Consider the following 17,332-nt stretch of genomic DNA (forward strand, 5'->3'; position numbering starts at 1 on the left):
TACTCTGCAGTCAGCAATAGAAAAAAAATAAAAACAAATCAGATTATCTCATTTACAACACTGGCTGGGTTCATTTATCGGCACATGGCGACTGAGAGAACTCCTTTCCATCACATGTTGAGGATTAGTCTGCTAGAAAACTGCTTTACTAAAACATCAAAGCTTTGTTTAAAATCTGAGAAAATGTTAAGATGAATCACATCACTGATTAAAAAAATAAAATAATTCCCAGACAGATACTCAGCCACCAAATCTGCAGGTCCAGGACTGGGTTTCTGTTATTAATGAGTATTTTAGGTGCCCAAGAAAAATATCTAAACCAAGATGTAGCTCTAAAAATGTATACTTTTTAATTGCACTCTGCCTTTTTGCAGACTTGGGTGCAAAATAAATAAAGACAACAGAACATATCTTTGAAGTGGAAGGAAAATGGTTTTCAGAGTTTTACCACATCGGAAGTGTTGCGTCATGAAGACCAAGAAACGGCAGACGGGTCAGGGAGAAATCTAGCTCTAAGACTTCCTGTGATCAGATCGCTTGCTCTAAAGAGGAATCTAATTTCAAAATATTTTTGGATTCTGTGTAAATTTAAATGTGTGAAAAAAACTAACTCAGCACATCCTGGTCAAAGTTGGTGAAAGATGGATTTACCTAAATATACAAATATCCAGGAAAATGTTGTTTGTCAGAATGGCCAAGTCAAAGTCCAAACTTGATTCCAACTGAGAGTCGGTGGTAAGACTTGATATGCTCCGAGGAGCTCTCCATCCAATCCGACTGAACTTCAGCTACGTTTTATAAAATAAAAAAAAAAACTTAAATTATTCCGATTATTGACATCATGGGACTGAATGCAGATGCCTGCCACACTTCTAAGATCTTTTAGTAAAAGAGTTTTAAAGCAGCTTTACTTTGTGTTGGCATGACAACACAAATATCAGAGGCACGCTTAGATTTACTCTGCAATTAAAAATATAACACAGAATGTTAATAATGGATTTAACCAGAAATCCCCAGCTTCAGCATTCAGAGCTTTGAAGAATGAGCCATTTGTGAATTATTTAACAGAAATGACTGAAAAGCTTCAGTGCTTCAAAAGGTTCCAGCCAGCAAAAGAAAATCTAAACTCCAGTCCAAACCAGAAAAACACACATTTGTCCACATGAAAATGAACGTTTACCCGCTTACAGATTTATTCTGTTTTTGTTTTTTTGCCACGAGTAAACAAATTTGAATAAAGGCAAATGATAAAGATAACATGAGACAAAAGCAGGGGAAGAAGCTGTCCAGATCAAAGTGGTGCAATGGAAGAATTGCACCTCTTGTTAAATGTTAAAGTAACTGACTTAAAGTACAAATTTTCCCCAACTGAACTCAATTGATAATTTTCTGACTTGAAAATGTAATAAATAATTTAAATGTAGCGTCTTTGACACCTGAATGTCCTCAAAAAGTGACACATCATTCAAACAAATCCAAAAAATATTAGAAAAACAAAATCTTTGCCATCTGTTAGCCTGGAAATGCTACTTCTAATACCGTGGGAGTCAAGAGAACCGCGTTGAGTCTCTCCTCTTGTATAATTTAAGGACATGATTCATGGAGGATCTTAAAGTGGAACATAATCAACAAGTAGAAAACATTCAGACCCATTTCCTCATTCAGAATCCATTCTAACGTTCATATCAGAACTCAAGGTCTTCTGGTTAGGATTGATTTTTACATCGGTTCCCTTCGTTTAGCACGTCAGAATCTAAAATGTTCCTTCATGGAAACGTCGTTTATTTTCCTAAATGTCTCCAACTTCATGCATGAATCTGTTGCTGGCCTGGAGAACTCTTTCTGTGCATCCTTAGTGCACAAAGAAGCATTAAAATAGATCCTTCCTCCCAGACTATAACGAATCCCTACAAACTCAGTCGGTGTTCACGTCCCAGCTGGTGTTTGCAGTTTTACTCATTTTAAATAACATTTCTGCTGGTATTTACACTTCCCTGTTGACGGCACAGTTTTTTTCACTTTTTGTAAATAGTCTTTTTTCTTCTATAGCAGAAATACATGTCCATTTTTACATAGTTTAAAATATATATAACACGATCAGTTGCATATTCCCTGGATCAGGTTATACTCATTCTGATAACTGCACAGTATTTTATGTTGTAATTCTATACTTTTTATGTATTTTTTGAGCTGATGGCAATGAAACAATTTTTTTAAAGAACTGTCAGTTTATTTTGTAAATAGACTGTAAAAAAAGGCCATTTGCTGAAAGAAGATATTTGGAGAATCAGTTGAGCCAAAACTTTACAACAAAATATATCTCGCACATTTAGCGTTTTTGATAGAGGAAAAAAGCTTTAGCAGTAAATATTTTAGATTAAAATCTTCTACTAATCATCTTTGGTGGCCCAATTATTAATCTGTTAACCAGATTAATAAAATTTGAAAAGTTGAGCTTTTCACAATTTGTTAGAAAGATTGTTTTAGTTTTTTAATTGTTTGCTATAAATGTTCAGTTGTTTGCTAAAAGAATACAGTTATTATATTTTAGGAAATAAAATGATTTTTAATTATTATCTATAAAATTCTTTTTTCCCCTCTTATTGTATTTCTCATATTGCATAACAAGCTATATCGGTTAAATAAAAAATCTGTGGAATGTGGATTTTTTTTATCCTATTAATCAATCAATGATCAGAATCATCGGTTACTAGAATAACTGTTAGTTGCATCCCTAATATTTTTAGACTTGTCTTTGTGTGAAACTATATTCCCTCCTGTTACACCTGATTTCTCCCACTGTGGATCAGGAAAGGTTCATTTTCTGGTCTCTATAATGTGCACTGAATGTAGATAGAAGTCCTTGAATAAGAAGTTTTGCTCTTTGTCTATAAAATGCTTTAGTTTCAGAAAGAGCAGTTCGAAGACGCTTTGTCATCTGGATTTTAGAAATTCACCTTCATAGGACAGGGTTGCTTTTAGCTTGCTACTATTAAAGTTTTATCTTTAATATTTCTTCAGCTATTTTAACATCCAGTTTGTGTTCACCAGATCGTTTTAATTGGAAATAAAATAAAAGCGTTTCGTGTAGAAAAAAAGTGTAAATCCAGCCAACATGAAGCAGAAATTAGAAACGGCAGCAAAACAATGTTTTTATTGCTGAGCAGGTAAGTCTTTTATCCCCTTAGCAATCACCAGTTAACACAATTATAGAAAACGCAAAGGAAGCTTCACACCACCCAAAAGATTGCTGCAGTAATGTGTGACGATCGGCTGCATAATACGACTTCTCTTTGTTTTCTCAACCTTTCTGCTACTTTGTTGGGCGGCGCGTCCTGACATTGTTTATTCGTAAATGAAAACAGCAAAGCAACAAAAGCTTGTGTTTAATGCATTTAAATTTCTTTAGTTGTGCTTCCCACACTTTCTTTCCTTTAGGTTCTCATTTGTATTCGTCGTCACATAAAAAGGATTCCTGTGATGATGTTTTATGTTTATCACAGCGCGGCGGGGAAAAGAGAAGTCCTGCGTGTGGTGCCGCTTCTGTGGCGCATTGTTTTCCTCTCGCGACGCAGACCTCCGCTCGCTGTTCCATCCTGTTCCTGTCTGTCTCCTCTATAAACAAAATCCATCTCACTTGATCTTTTCAAAACTCTCCATTTGTCCTTTGGAGAGCCAAGGTTACCGTGTCCATCGCTCCCTGCTGCCGCAGCAGAGATCTGTCAACAAACTTCTGAGGACTTTCTCACTTGGCAAACTTGAAGAGGAGCGGGGGCGTCCCAGGAGGTAATCAGGCTCCTCCTGCTACCGGTATCTTTAAACAGAATAGATAAAGGAGGAGCGGGTCATGCAGGAGAGCTCAGGTACTCGGCAGGAAAAGTTCAGCGTATTGATGTGCTGCAAAGGGCCAGTGCTTCTCAAAGAGGGAAGCCTCAGACCACAGGCGTCATACCTGCACAGGTAGCCCAAAGGGAGCCGCGCTGACGCCCAGAGAAATTGACTTGCTGAGGGGAAAAAAATGATTGGCCCCTTCTTTCTCTCTTCTCTCCTTTTCTACAAAACCTTCTTTCACTCCTCAACTTTTAAAAAGGAGAAGAAGAAATGTGGATAAATGACTGGAGACTAATGATCCACAGGTGCCTCAGACTTGGCCCTGAAAGTGGAGAAGAGCTTTGATGATGGAGCAATGCAGCTGATGGATAAAAGTTTTATCCACTCCCCCAACCCAACCCTGCTGAACACACACACACACACACACACACTCCACTGTTATTGCTATGGTAACCCATTGTTATTATGCCTCATCTTTGCTACACAAGTGCAGCTGAAGGTAGAGGAATCCGCCACGAATCGAGTTCGTCTCGCCGTCTTGCCTCGCCGCTCCGTCTTTATCTCCTTTCAGCTCTTTTTCCATTCATCACATAAAGGAACATGTGCTGCTGCTGTCTGAAGTTTACATGGCCGTAAATGTTTCATTGATCCAGGGAGTTTAAAGGTTTGAACTGTTCTTTCTCCAGGGTGGGATGATTATGCAAAATGCAACTGCAGTAATTTGTAAAAACAAGAGTTGGGGGCACATATGTGAATTTCTACATACTCTGTAATATTTTGTTTATTATCTCCTATAAGGTCAACTGAGCGTTTTGTGTGTGTTTCAATATTGGAACAGAATTAGCATTGGTTACAAGTTTTAAAACCGGATGTAGCCAGAATCTCACCCACAGCAACTGTCTCTTAGTGTCACCAATCTAACTGTTGGTCTGAAGGGATGCACCAGTAACAGCCTCCCAGCATGATGCTGCCGCTACCATGCTTGACAATAGGTACAATGTTCTTTGGTTTGAATGTGTCCCTGACAAAAAACAAAAGACTCACATGGTTGGAGACTGACGTTTGTAGGTGGACCAGAGTTTGCTTGCACATTCACACCTCCCAAAACGAACAGGACTTTCTAGACAAACAAACCAGAGTTGGATTAAAGCCAACTCTGGTTTTAATCCAGAATTGCAATGCTTCACAATGCGCTCTCCATAATGTGTAATGTGCAAAATTGAATAAAATATTTATTGTTTTGGACTTGAAGGTTCATTTCAAAGAACAGAGAGAGAAGGAAGTTCAAACTATCTCTTCCATCAATCACAAAAGACGAGGACTTTAGACATCAACGACATCAATGCCCATCTGACATGAATTTAAAGTGGAGCAGCAGAAGCAAATGAGGTGGATTAGCAGCGTTTGCCAACAACTGATGGCGTCATCCAGGACTTGTAGTAAATATCGTCTCTGCTGCGTGGAAATGATCTCCATCCGTAACGACTTGCTGTAGATACTTGGAGAGTCTCAGTTAAGACGTTTAATTTCTCTGTGGGATTAATAAAGTATTTTTGAATCGAATCGATTTAAAAGGAAACTAATTTCTAACTAAAAGTCACAATGTTAACTATAACCGATGCGATTAAAATTATTCAAGTCTCTACTTGCTCCATCTGCACTTGATTTTCACTTCAGTGAAACAGTTGTATTTTAAAAGCTCGGAGTGAATTCATCTGCATTATTTTGTAAATTGCTTCTCTGAGTTCTCAAAGGGCTGAAAGCAGTTGAACTGTGACAAAATGTGACTGTTTTCAAGCCCTTTTTCCCCCCGTCCCTCTCGATTCCTCACTTTCTCATCCGAGCACAATTTGATTTGACTTGATTTGATTTGAGCCCTGCCACTTTCAGTTTGAATAAGGTAACCAAGAGTTATTTGCTCCGAGAGACAAGGCCTTTGCTGGACGGAAAGGTTTGATGAATTTTCACGCTGCTTAAAAATTCAAACTTTGCTCTATTCAAATGTAGCGCATGACGACAAAGAACCAGTATTTGATGAGGTGTGTGAGATGTAAATGTCGAATGGAGCCTCTCCACTTATCTGCCCCGCCAAGGAAGGTGCCCGGCTACGCAATTATCCGATCTGAATTGATTCAAAGCGTGCTTCTTTATGCGAGTGAGTGCTGCTCCATTGCTTTGACGGGGGGAGCTGTACTGCCACGTCCCCCGGGGGGAGATCTGTGGATCAGATAGACAGAGCATGCTGGGAGATGTGCACCGCAGATCCTCAGCTGAGATGTAAGGTTATTTTTCTGGGCATCCATTTTTTTCCCCCTGCAAGGAGGAACACTTCAATCCCAGATTCTGGCTTCAGTCGGGCTAAATATGTTCCTGAGTTTACAGGCAGCCCCCCAAAAATCCACTTTTCTTGCTGAATCTATTTTAAAAAGATATGCAACAATCTTTTTCTATTTTATTCTGCCTTCCAGTCTCTCTTAATTTAGCCTTTGCACTTAGATTCTTGAAGTGTTTGATATTCAGTTGTTGGAAAGAAGTCCACTCTGAGCGAGCAGCAACCTGATATTAACCATGTAAATGTATGATAATGTTAAAAAGTCAGAATGTAACCCTGGATCATGAGTACAAAGGGACCTAAACCTGTAAATGTCAGTATGTGGAGCGCGATGCAAACAGAAGAAACAGCAGATGCTTTGGAGAACAAAAGTCTTTTTATCTACATTGGGACACTATTGGTTGCCTTGTATAAAACCAGGTTAAGTTTATCTAACCCGGCTTCTAATAACGTTCTGACCCTCTCTGTCCACTATTTTAAATTTAGCATAAGTAGACATAAATCGGGGAACGACTCCTAATGTAAAACATAAATCTTTAGTAGCTCCAGTACTCTCATCAGGCGATGTGGCGTTTGCTCCTCCACTCTCTTGCAACGTGTAAAGGCAGTAAAATGATGCATAAAATCTGGCTGAAAGCTGATGGTCTTTGCCAGAGCATACAAGAGCTGCTGTGTGTTAAAAAAACGAATGTTATTAAGGTGGAAATATAAAACAAAATGAAGTTTTAAAATATATCTGTCACTTCTGATGACTTCTTCTCTTGAGTAGTACATGTAGAAATCAGTGTTGAACTGCTTTTTATTTTCTATTTAACGATGAAGTTAATCAAATTAGGTCATACCGTCAGTTTTACTTTAATTTTCAAGCCTCATGAGGTATGTGTATCTTCATCGGCGCACACAAAGTGTTTGCTTAGTGTTAAATGCAATTTAGTTCAGTTTTTATCAGGGCAGTGTTGTTACATCTTAGTCCCAGTCATGTAAATAATGTTACTTTTGCATATATGTGCAGTAGACTTCCATATAAAGCATAAAAGCTGCTGCAGTCCTGTCCAAAAAATCCTTACCTGCTAATCTAATTATGTTACAGTGGAAAATGCACAGGAAGCCAATACTGGAGCAATATTGACCCAAGATGGCTTACTATGGCATTGGTATGCAAGGCAGATAGGCACTAGTGTGATGGGTGAATAAGAAAGCAATGCGCTCTCCATAATGTGTGAAGTCTATTTCAAACATGCATGAAGCTCCACTGGAAAAAAATTCAGCTTTTTTATTGTGGCTGCAGTTTTTCAGTGTGCTGGTTTGGTTGTGTTTTTGAGGATTTGAAGCAGAGATTAGCACATCAGGCTAACGTCAAGCCGACAACCCCGTCAGCCCAGCAGCACCGTGAAAACATGGAGGTGTAATCTTCTACTTCTTTACTTCTTAGACATTTTAAAACAATTGTCACATAAGTAAACTCTGTGTTGTCTTATAAAGACATAAGAGGTTGTTTCAAGTCAATAACGTCTTAATAGTTGATGAAAAAGTTAATTAATCACTGGCAGACTATTTCATTTATAACATGGGAAAAATGTCTCAAGAGTGAAATAATCTGCCTCTTGAAATAGAACTTTCTGTTATCAATATTAAGGAGTTATTGACCTAAAACAATCTCCTAAAGCTTACTGAAAACTTACTTGTAAATTAATTTGATCATATTTTAAATGTATGAAGATATTTGTTTTAGAAACTAGACCAAAAAATACTTGGGGGCAGCTGTGGATCCTGACAGGGGTCCACTGTTGCTGTCACACCATTTTTCATCGCTATTCCTTCTCTCTATTTTTAGTTTTAGTATCTAGGACATGAAAAATATGCATCTGGTCTCTTTAGAGTCCATCTAATTGGCCAAGCATTTATTGATATCCAGGTGATTATTTCATGATGGTTTGCTATTAAATATTGCACACAAGCACTGAGTTGTATTTTTGATGCTGCACAAACTCCGATTTGTTTCGCCCTGCCCAGAAATTACTCAAAGTTTTCCTGCCTCACTGTTGGACAAAGTGTTACGAATGTCTATAAGAAGAAAGACGATTTAAGAATCAGGGTTTCCATGGGTGATAAAGAACAAGTCGTGGTCAGAAACGATCGGTAGCAGTATGCTTGTGCCTTCTGGGTTGCCTTCTGTGCTGATGGACCCATGCAGACTTTTCTACGCAATCAGTCTGGTTAATGTTTGTTTGTGGCGTAGTTTGTCTGTCGCTGTTCTATTAGGGAGCACCTTCCCCACCTGCCATTGAGTCTGCATAGTGCCTTTCTCCTCAGCGTCTCTCTCCAGCCATTAGGACTGCAATCAGCACAAATTATCATTTAGCTAAATGAAACGGGAATATCCGCGCTGAAATGTAAAATCATAAACAGCAGATGTTAAACAGCACAGCAGATGCATTTCTATCAGGAGCAGTGTGAGGATTCATACAGTCGCTTCCTTCGTGTACAGTTTGGAGCTCATGGTCCAGTGGATGCTTTGCCTATGGCCAAGCCTGTGGAAGGCTGGGCATCTGTCGGGGGGCAAGCTAAGTTTAAACTCTTTGTGCATGAGTGTCTGGGGGAATGTGTGTGCATGAGGCTTGTGTTTGTCACTGCGTTTTAGCTCTAAACCGAGCTGCTCACTGCCTGCCTGTCTCCTGCCCTCCTCCCACCCACCCAAGAGGGTCATTCAGCCCCTCTTTCAGCCTCTAATCCCGTCTGTCCGGAGGAGATAGAGGGGAGCGGACGGCCGCAGCACACCCGGGGCACCGCAAACACAATCACCAGCCTTTCACAGACACTTAACGGGGCTTTGCGCTTGTTCAACAAGGCAAAACGCGGCAGGAGGGATCAATTTAATACAAGGCCCGACTCAAATGGAAAGAGGGTAAATAAATAAGCAATGACAGCAAGGACTGTTGCACAATTTGTGTAGTGGCTGTCCACTTTCCTCTCTGTGGCTCGTCGGTGTAGCATCTATATGCTTCTATTTCCTCCCTCAGCGGCAGATGGGGATGAGCTGAGGAGGAGCAACCCTGGCCCCTCTCTCATCAGGCTGTGTTATTTTAATAAATCACTTCTGCCATTGCTTGCTACATTAATTCCCCGGGCCCAGAGGGCTGTGTTGCCACTAGCAGCGATCTGCATGAGGCGCTAAATGATGTGGGGGATCCCCTGGTGAGAGAACAGAGGCTCTGTGAATCTTCCCTCCATCGCTGCCTTGTCTGCTTGCCTCTCACCCTGGGCCAACCCTGTTCTCAGCAGACATCATAATCAGGAAGGACCCAGCACCTTGTCATGCACCACATACCAATGAGACCTGCACACACTCGAAAGGAAAGCCTAACTTCGCAGACACTTCCCGTTGCGTGGCTTTGTAAAAGCCCTCACTCACACACTTCATCACACTCCCATTTTTTGCATTTGTTTGTTCTCTCCTGGGGTGTTGTTCCTTCCTCGTGTAATCCAAAGACAATACGTCTCCCAGCAGTTTAACCTACATCTTTTGCTGAAGCTTTGTCTCTTCAGATGAAATTCCTTGGAATGGTTGTTTACGGAGATGATCATTACATTCAGAATGAGAAACATTTCAGCAGGTGGCAACGTACATAAATGCAGCTGCTTGACTGAATCCAGCGCAGTGTGACTGCAGATGCAGGTGGTACGAGTAGCAGTCACCAAAGTGGTAACAGTGCTGGAGGAGATTGGGATGAATGCGTTTCTCCAGGGGTGGGGGGTTTCCAGATGCCGCCATTTCCTTTTCTTTCATCCAATCTCCAGCTTGCAGTGTTTTTCCTTTTTCTTTCTACATCATAACTCCTTAGACAGAGGTGAGGTTACCATTGGTATGCACAGACACCACTGGCAGATTCACCACCACGAATACCGCTGGGAGATTATACTCTTCCTGCTCCACGCAGCAGGGATTCGGCCACCGTAAATAGAGCGCTTGGGAGTATGCGGTGTGCCCGGAATGACAGAGCACTGCAGTGGCTGAACATGCCAGCCAGACGCAGGAGTGCAAACTCAAGGACTGCTGCAAATACAGTAATCTCTCTTGCTTTCGTTTGTGGTTTTTATCTTTTTCCTACTGGGACTCAGAAATTGTCGCAGCTCAGATCTATCTGGCTTATTGTCATTGCGCGATGGGCAATGGTTAAGGCATGTGGGACATGAGTTGCAAACAAACCAGTTAAAGTTTGGAAGAAAAAATGTCACCCAAAATGGCACAGAGTAAAAGCTCTTCTCTCAGGGACTCCATTTTCTGTGCCGGGCCATTTATAAAGCTGCCCAAACAAGACAAGAAGTCAGACTTAATAGTTTTGAGAAGCAGGAGTACTGCCGTTTGTTTAGACTTTAACAATAAATTGTTAATAAATAATTCACTACAGTCAGTCATAGAGAAAAATAAAATGCACCTCTTTTTCAATTTGAGGGTTGTACGCATCAGAACATGAAAAGAATCTGAACTTTAAAGTGTTCTACAATTATTTAAATATATTTACTGCAGGACAAATACAACAGACTCCATACTGTCAGTATTTATTAAAGATGTCTGCGTGAAAGATAAGTTTATGCTCTAATCCTCCAGTTGATAGAACATTATTTACCAATAACTCTCTGTAATGTTTGTCTGATGATTTTAGTGTCTGTCTGCTTGATGAGTTTTGACCCATTTTCCTTTCCAACATTGCTTTAGGTCATTAAAGATTGCAGACATCCATTTCTCCAGAGCTGAAGTAAAGAGTAGACTCAGTTTTGATCCAAATTTGCAGCATTTGTTACATTTCTGCTGCACTGTCTAACAAACCAAACTTTTTGAACAATCTGTTCCCCTCCTCACCTGTGGTGGCGCTGCAGGAAATTATATGAAAACCGTTAAAGAGGAAAAGAGTGCAACTTCCTCCTTTACAAAATTTAAACAAAATGCATCAGATCTTAGTGGTTGTAGTATTTCTTTTTTCTAATTGACAAAAAAACAACATCCATTTCTGACGCTAGCACTAGATTAGCACATTTGTTTTGGTTGTTTTTACCCCGAGTGCTCTGTGCTGCAGCCCACTTCATACTTTTGGGAATGGTTTTATATTCCATACCAGAGTAATGGCCAGTTCCTTCGCAGAGGTCATTCCTGATGACTGGCCATCTTGGCATCGTGGCTGCAGACAACTTTCTGCTCCAAAGCAGAAAACTACCAAAAGTCCTGCGTCTGTAGAGGTTCCCACACTCTTAGTCACTTTGGTCCTTTGGAAATCTTTATTGGTTTTGGATTTTGTGCAACTTACATTTTACTTTCAAACAGTAACCGTGGCAACAAAGGATTGTATTTTTAACTGGCCGCAGCTGGTTAGGATCTCAAAAGCTCAAATTACACCTGAACGTCGACCCCAAATCCCAGAAGAGTTCAGAAGGAGGCTCAGTGGATGCAGGATCGTGTCCCAGACTCCATCATGTCTGTCTTTGGTTTTCTAACCAGGAATAAAAAGCAAACGCGGTGAATCAGCAGTTCTTTTCAAAAGATGTCATCTAAGACAAGATGATAGTATCGTCTTATTGTGTCATGATGGACATGAGTCATACAGCAACAGTCTTCAGCCAGGGGCCTCTCCTGAATCATTGCAATACTGACTGCTACTGGAGCTCTTTCCTTGCCACAGTATCACCATCTAATAAAGGTACCTGAATAATATGAGTCATGACAACATTTAATTCTCCTTTATTGAAATAAACTTAATTTAATTGAAACAGGGAGAATGTACTTTGTTCTACACAAACACCCTTTCCATCTTGGTTTACGTTTTGTTTGATAAATGATGACGATGTGAAATCAGCTGTGTTTTTCACAAACTGAGTTTGTATCATTTCAGAACCTTTTAAACCAAATAGTTGTTATATCCTGATGCCTAAAACTCTATAATTGACAGTGGAGGAACTTTCTTCTTATCGCGGCTACAGCTGTGTTAAAAAGAAGAAATACTTCCATTTACTCAAACAATAAAGACTTTCCTAATAAATAATTCACCACATAATTTGTAAGAAATCTTCAAACGAAGGTAGGAGCCGCCGTTCGGCTTCCAGATGATAACAGAAGAGGAAAGCCAGAGATTTGAAGGCTCCCACAGTGAGAAATCAGACATAAAAACCGACGTCTAGGGATGTATTTTAAACAACTATAACTTTCTCTTGCTCTGCTTTGCCATGACAGACGGTGGAAACACCAACACAGTGAAATTTGAGATTGCTCCGACGTGTCGTAGCAACTGCTGCACCTTATTGGATAATTATCGCAGTAATATCACCAAACTGTCTCAGACAGTTGTCAGGTTTTGAAGTTGGATGTGCTTTGTCATAGTTTTTCTGCATCTTCGTCCTGCACATATTGATTCGTCTTACACGCTCTGACCCATTAGAACTGCATCTGTGCATTTGCCTTAATATGGGCATGGAGGGCTGTCTTAATTAATAAGCAGGCATCCACCAAACTAATCTGCCTGTGTTGTGAAGGCTGTCCTTTCCATTAAGTGGGACTCACATTATCTCCTAATCAAATTAGTCACTTAATTGTGGCCCTCCCTTGATGGATCGCATGAAAAAAGGAACGGCGTGTTTGCTGGAGGGGGGTGATGTGCGTGAAGACGGAACACGGCTGCTTCATTACGATATGAAATTTTTTAATAACCAAAGCGTTCTCTGTCATCGTCTGGCTTTGAACTTTGGCGCAGGGTGAAGTTGGATGTGACATTTTATGCGCTCTCACAGCTGAGCGTGGAGCTGCCGTGTTAGGCTAAGTGCCTAACCCAAGGCTCGACCAAACCGCCCAACAGGGGATTGACCCTTGTCATCCGCTGATCACTGGCTTCCTTAATCACTTCCACATCGTCTGTAAGGCCTGATCTTAGTCCAGACGATCCGTCTCCCTTCAAGTCATGATGGAGAGAGAAACTTGTGTCTGAAAACCCATCCTCTGAATTCTGGACCAGACCTGAGTGAAGACAGCGCATTCCTCAAATCAACGTTTGTGCAGCAAACATTTTAGTTTGTACCATTTTAGAGATATTAATAAATGTTTCCAGAGGTCATCAAAGGTCGACCAGCCATCCCAGAATTTACAGAATCAAACAAAATGTGGTGTTAATCAACTCTGCTACTTTTGTGCAACAATTTTTTTCCTTTCTGCAGTTGTAAATTGTAAGATTTTAAAACCAAAAAAGTTTCCACAGGTCACCAGAGATCAGCTTGTTCTGCAGCTCCCCACCAGAACAAAGTCAAACAAAAATATCAGCTGCACAAACCAGGAAAAACACTAAAATAAACACAAAAAAAAAAAATGTAGTTTGACTTTGTTAATGTAGTAGTGAGAGTATGTTGACCTCTGACGACCACTGGAAACTTTTCTGAAAAAATCTTAAAAATTGGAGCTGCAGAAATGAAAACTTTCTCGCACAAATGTAGCACAGCCGCTTCGCACCACATTTGGTTTGATTTTGTAAATGTTTGGGAGCTGATTGACCTTTGACCTCTTGAAACATTTATTATTGCCTTCAAAATAATTTGGCACAAGCAAAAACCAGCCTCCCACTTTTACAAAATTACACAAAAAGAATTACTAAAATAAATTCATTATAATTTAGTTTTTTGTTAAAGAAAGGGCAAAATGGTTTTTTTAATCCTAAAAATTATAACTGCTAAAATTATATATTTTTTTCTTTTTGGAAATGTTACCATTTTTTGCTTTGTTTTGCACATATTCCAGGGGAGGTTGACCTTTGATGACCTCTGGAAACAATTATTAATATCTTTAAAATGGTAAAAACGTTTGACACTGATTTTAACTGAGACTTCCCTCAGTTATTGCTGCTCTGTCGTTTGTCCTATTTCTTTACTTCTCATCACGGCTCCAATGATCAATCAATCAATCAATCAATCAATCAATCAAGTTTATTTGTATAGCATATTTCAGCAGTGCTTTATATAATAAAAACAAAACATTTCAAAGTTATAAAAAAAACACTATACAGTCAACAATTGAACAAACAATACCAAAATCAAATATGTTGGTCAATGCTTTTTTATTATTGTTAAAAAGAAACTCAATTTAATGACGATGATGTCAAAAACAAAAAATTCTTCCATTTATTGTAACTTTACTTAAACGATAAACATTTTCCTAACAACAAACTCACCACATATTTGTAAGGAATCTTCAAAACGAAGGTAAGAGAAGTTGTTCTGCTCCCAGGATGAGAAGCCAGACAAAAACCAACATCTTGGGATCCGTTTCAACCAACTGAGGTAAGTAGGTAGGCAGTAGGCCGCGGGGCCCCGGGGCCCCAGGGCCGGCGTCCTCCAGGGGAGGGGTCCTGACGAATGGATGGCTGCTTGGTCGTTTGTCCTGCTGATTGAGTTTTATCCCTTGCCCTTTCACTGCAGCCAGACAATAAACAGAACCACATCCAAGCGTGACAGGTTAACCTAACGGTAATAGAATACTCCTAATGGTGCGGCCTGAGCCAAAGTCCACGGTTTGCGGGGACGGCCCGAGTTCGATGGCGGTGGTGGGAGTGCTGGGAGGGGGCGCGGCGGCGGCTCACACTGTTGATGTCAGGCGGGAGCAAGGACAAAGAGGGCAACTTGATGGCTTAATGGGTGGTTTGATGGCTTCATAGGGTGAAATTGAACTTGTTGAGGGCAACCAAACAGATGAAACAGGCCAGACGGTAGGACGCATTATACAGAGAGAGAAATTAGCTGTATGCTCGGCGCATGGCTGGCCTGGATATTTGCGCTTTATTGGAATCCTTGAGCTGTTTGAAGCTGGCATTGTCTCACCGAGTCTCTCCTTCACACAGAGAATGATTTATCTTGGATGCTGTGACACTGCGATGCCTATACTGCAAAGAAAATAAACACAATCAAACTGAGCAAACTGTCAAAAGAGATTTAGATGATGTTGTTATGACGCTGACATGAACGTGGCTGTTTTCTGGCAGATAATCCTCACAAAGAGAATCCTCCGGGCTACATGCACCCGCGCAGGCAACACTCCTGCCTGTTTGTTTCTGCAGCACCTCTCCCTGCAGTTTGTCATGTCTGACTGGGGCTTTAATTAGGCCTGCGAATTGAAGCGGCAGCAGCAGGCCTGGGAGCCCTCTGTCCACGGCTCAGCCGTCCTCCACGGCGTCTCCTCGGAGGACCTCTCTGCTCTGTGTGGTTAAGATAATAGAGGCTCGCTCAGAAGATGTTAATTGAGGGGAGATAAAGTGCAGTAGTGGCTGCAGGGATGCAGCGTGTGGGGGTGGAGGGAGATGGGAAGGAGGGTTACCTGATTAGAGGCTTAGGTGTTTGACTTGCAGCTCTCTGTTTGATGACGATAGATTTTTTAAAGTATGGAGGATGGAGCGAACAGGAGTACGCATCAAAAAAAGCAGAAATCTAAGACCATTATTAAAGTTTCCCCCGAGGCGTTTGTGTTCTGCTCATTTCTAGACCCAATAAGGTGAGGCGATTTGATATACTTTCTCCTCTTAGCAGCTCACAGTGGAATTTAAAAAGTTGGATTTCATGGAGCCTTTTAAAGGGCATCCAAGGATCCTTCAAGAGGCTTAAATTCATGTAGCTAAAATTAAGGCCTCAACCCCCCATAGTTTTAGTTTCACACTCAGGAAGAGCACGGCAGAAGAGATGTGGGTGTGCTGTCAGTCTGCCTTTTCATGGAAACACTGAAGAAAAAAACAACCTCATCTGAGCAGACGCGGGGTCAGTGCAACCCCACGGGGACCGCACTCATGGTAAGAGGTTCATGCAGCTTCCACTCTGACAGGGTTAAAATGTCTTAAGGTCATTTTTTAAAAAGTAAGCTAACCTTTAAAATGTTACGCACACATCTTAATTTATATCTTCACAGGATTTAATCTCATATGTTCAATGTGTAGTGTTCTTGCAGAACTTTTCTCAGGCCAGCCAAAGGTTTGAATCGAGACGATTGATGCTACCAGTAACTCACTGCTAGCATTCTCTCGCTACTTAGCTAGCTTTTTTGCATCTATCATGGGAAAGTGGCTGGGCAACGTTGGTACCTTTGGTGAGAATTTCTTTCATACTGAAACAGCTGAAGGGACAGAAGTTACAATATTGATGGCATTAAGTTTGGAGAAAAGAAAACTGAAAGAGAGAAGAAAGAGTCGACCCAGGAGAGGATAAATGTTTGAGGTTACCTGTAATTCACTGCTAACATACACAAATTTATGGCCCGTTGGATGGACAAAATTCGTACATTTCTGTAGTGAAATAGCTCTTAAATTCCATCATAATGTTAAAATGGTCTTTGAGTCAGTAAAATCTGCAGAAGCCCAGATTTAGGGGCAAGAAAGGGACGCAGAGAGAGGGAAGCAAAACTGACTTTGGACATAAGGGTGAAGAAAACAGCTGAAGTGACAGAAGTTACATTATTAGTGGCATATGTCTGGAGTCCAGAAAAGCTGAAAACGAGAGGAAACAGTCGCTCCGTCAACCCAGGAGGGGACGAACGGCTAAAAGGAGGCAAGGACAAGGAAAAAACTATCCCAAAACAGCGCCAGCAGCCTCAATAATTGCCTGAATGCCAGTGGGATTGCTTTCATTCAATCAGAGCATTCTCTCTCGCTGTACGCTGAAGGTGGAGATGGGGTTTTGGGAGCTGGGAGGTTGGGCAGAACGGCGCGGCGTGGGCGTGCGGGAGATCCGGTAGTGCCCTCCCTCCCTCTCCCCCTCTCTGGGTAACGTACGGCTCCGAGGGCGATCGAGCCCCGGCAGCTGCTGAATCTCTGGCATCAGTGTGAGCAGCCGAGAGTGAGAAAAACTGTGTGTGTGTGTGTGAGAACAGAGTGAGGCGGCGATAAGGAGGTAGATGGACCACAGAGCCGACTTGTCACAAGTGACTGTGAGTCCAAGTGCGTCCCCGCATCTTTGTTTCTGTTTTGAATTCCCCAAAAATCGTCCCACCTCCCTTCTTTTCCACACCAGCTCCTAACACACACATTGCTCGAGGATTCCTTTATTTCTTTATTTGGGCTCCTGTTGGTGCACGCATTAGATGCTCAGCTCCCTCCTCCTCCCTCTTCTTCTTCTCCTCCTCCTCCTTGTCCTGCTCTTCTCTCCTCCTCCTCTCTGCTC

At 41.2% G+C, this 17,332-nt stretch overlaps 1 protein-coding gene across 5 annotated transcripts in view; it reads left to right on the top strand.

The window, feature by feature from the left end:
• rbfox3a (RNA binding fox-1 homolog 3a) overlaps positions 1-17,332 on the top strand; it is a 536,592-nt gene that overhangs the window by 195,816 nt on the left and 323,444 nt on the right. The window contains exon 1 of one of the 5 annotated variants that reach the window (XM_044101249.1): positions 16,471-17,099. The exons of the other annotated variants lie outside the window; for them this stretch is intronic. The gene's annotated coding sequence lies outside the window, so the exon portion shown is untranslated. Of the gene's footprint in view, positions 1-16,470; positions 17,100-17,332 lie in introns of those variants that run through there. 5 annotated transcript variants of the gene reach the window in all.

This window comes from Gambusia affinis, linkage group LG19 (assembly GCF_019740435.1).
Source record: "Gambusia affinis linkage group LG19, SWU_Gaff_1.0, whole genome shotgun sequence".
NCBI classification, from domain to species: domain Eukaryota; kingdom Metazoa; phylum Chordata; class Actinopteri; order Cyprinodontiformes; family Poeciliidae; genus Gambusia; species Gambusia affinis.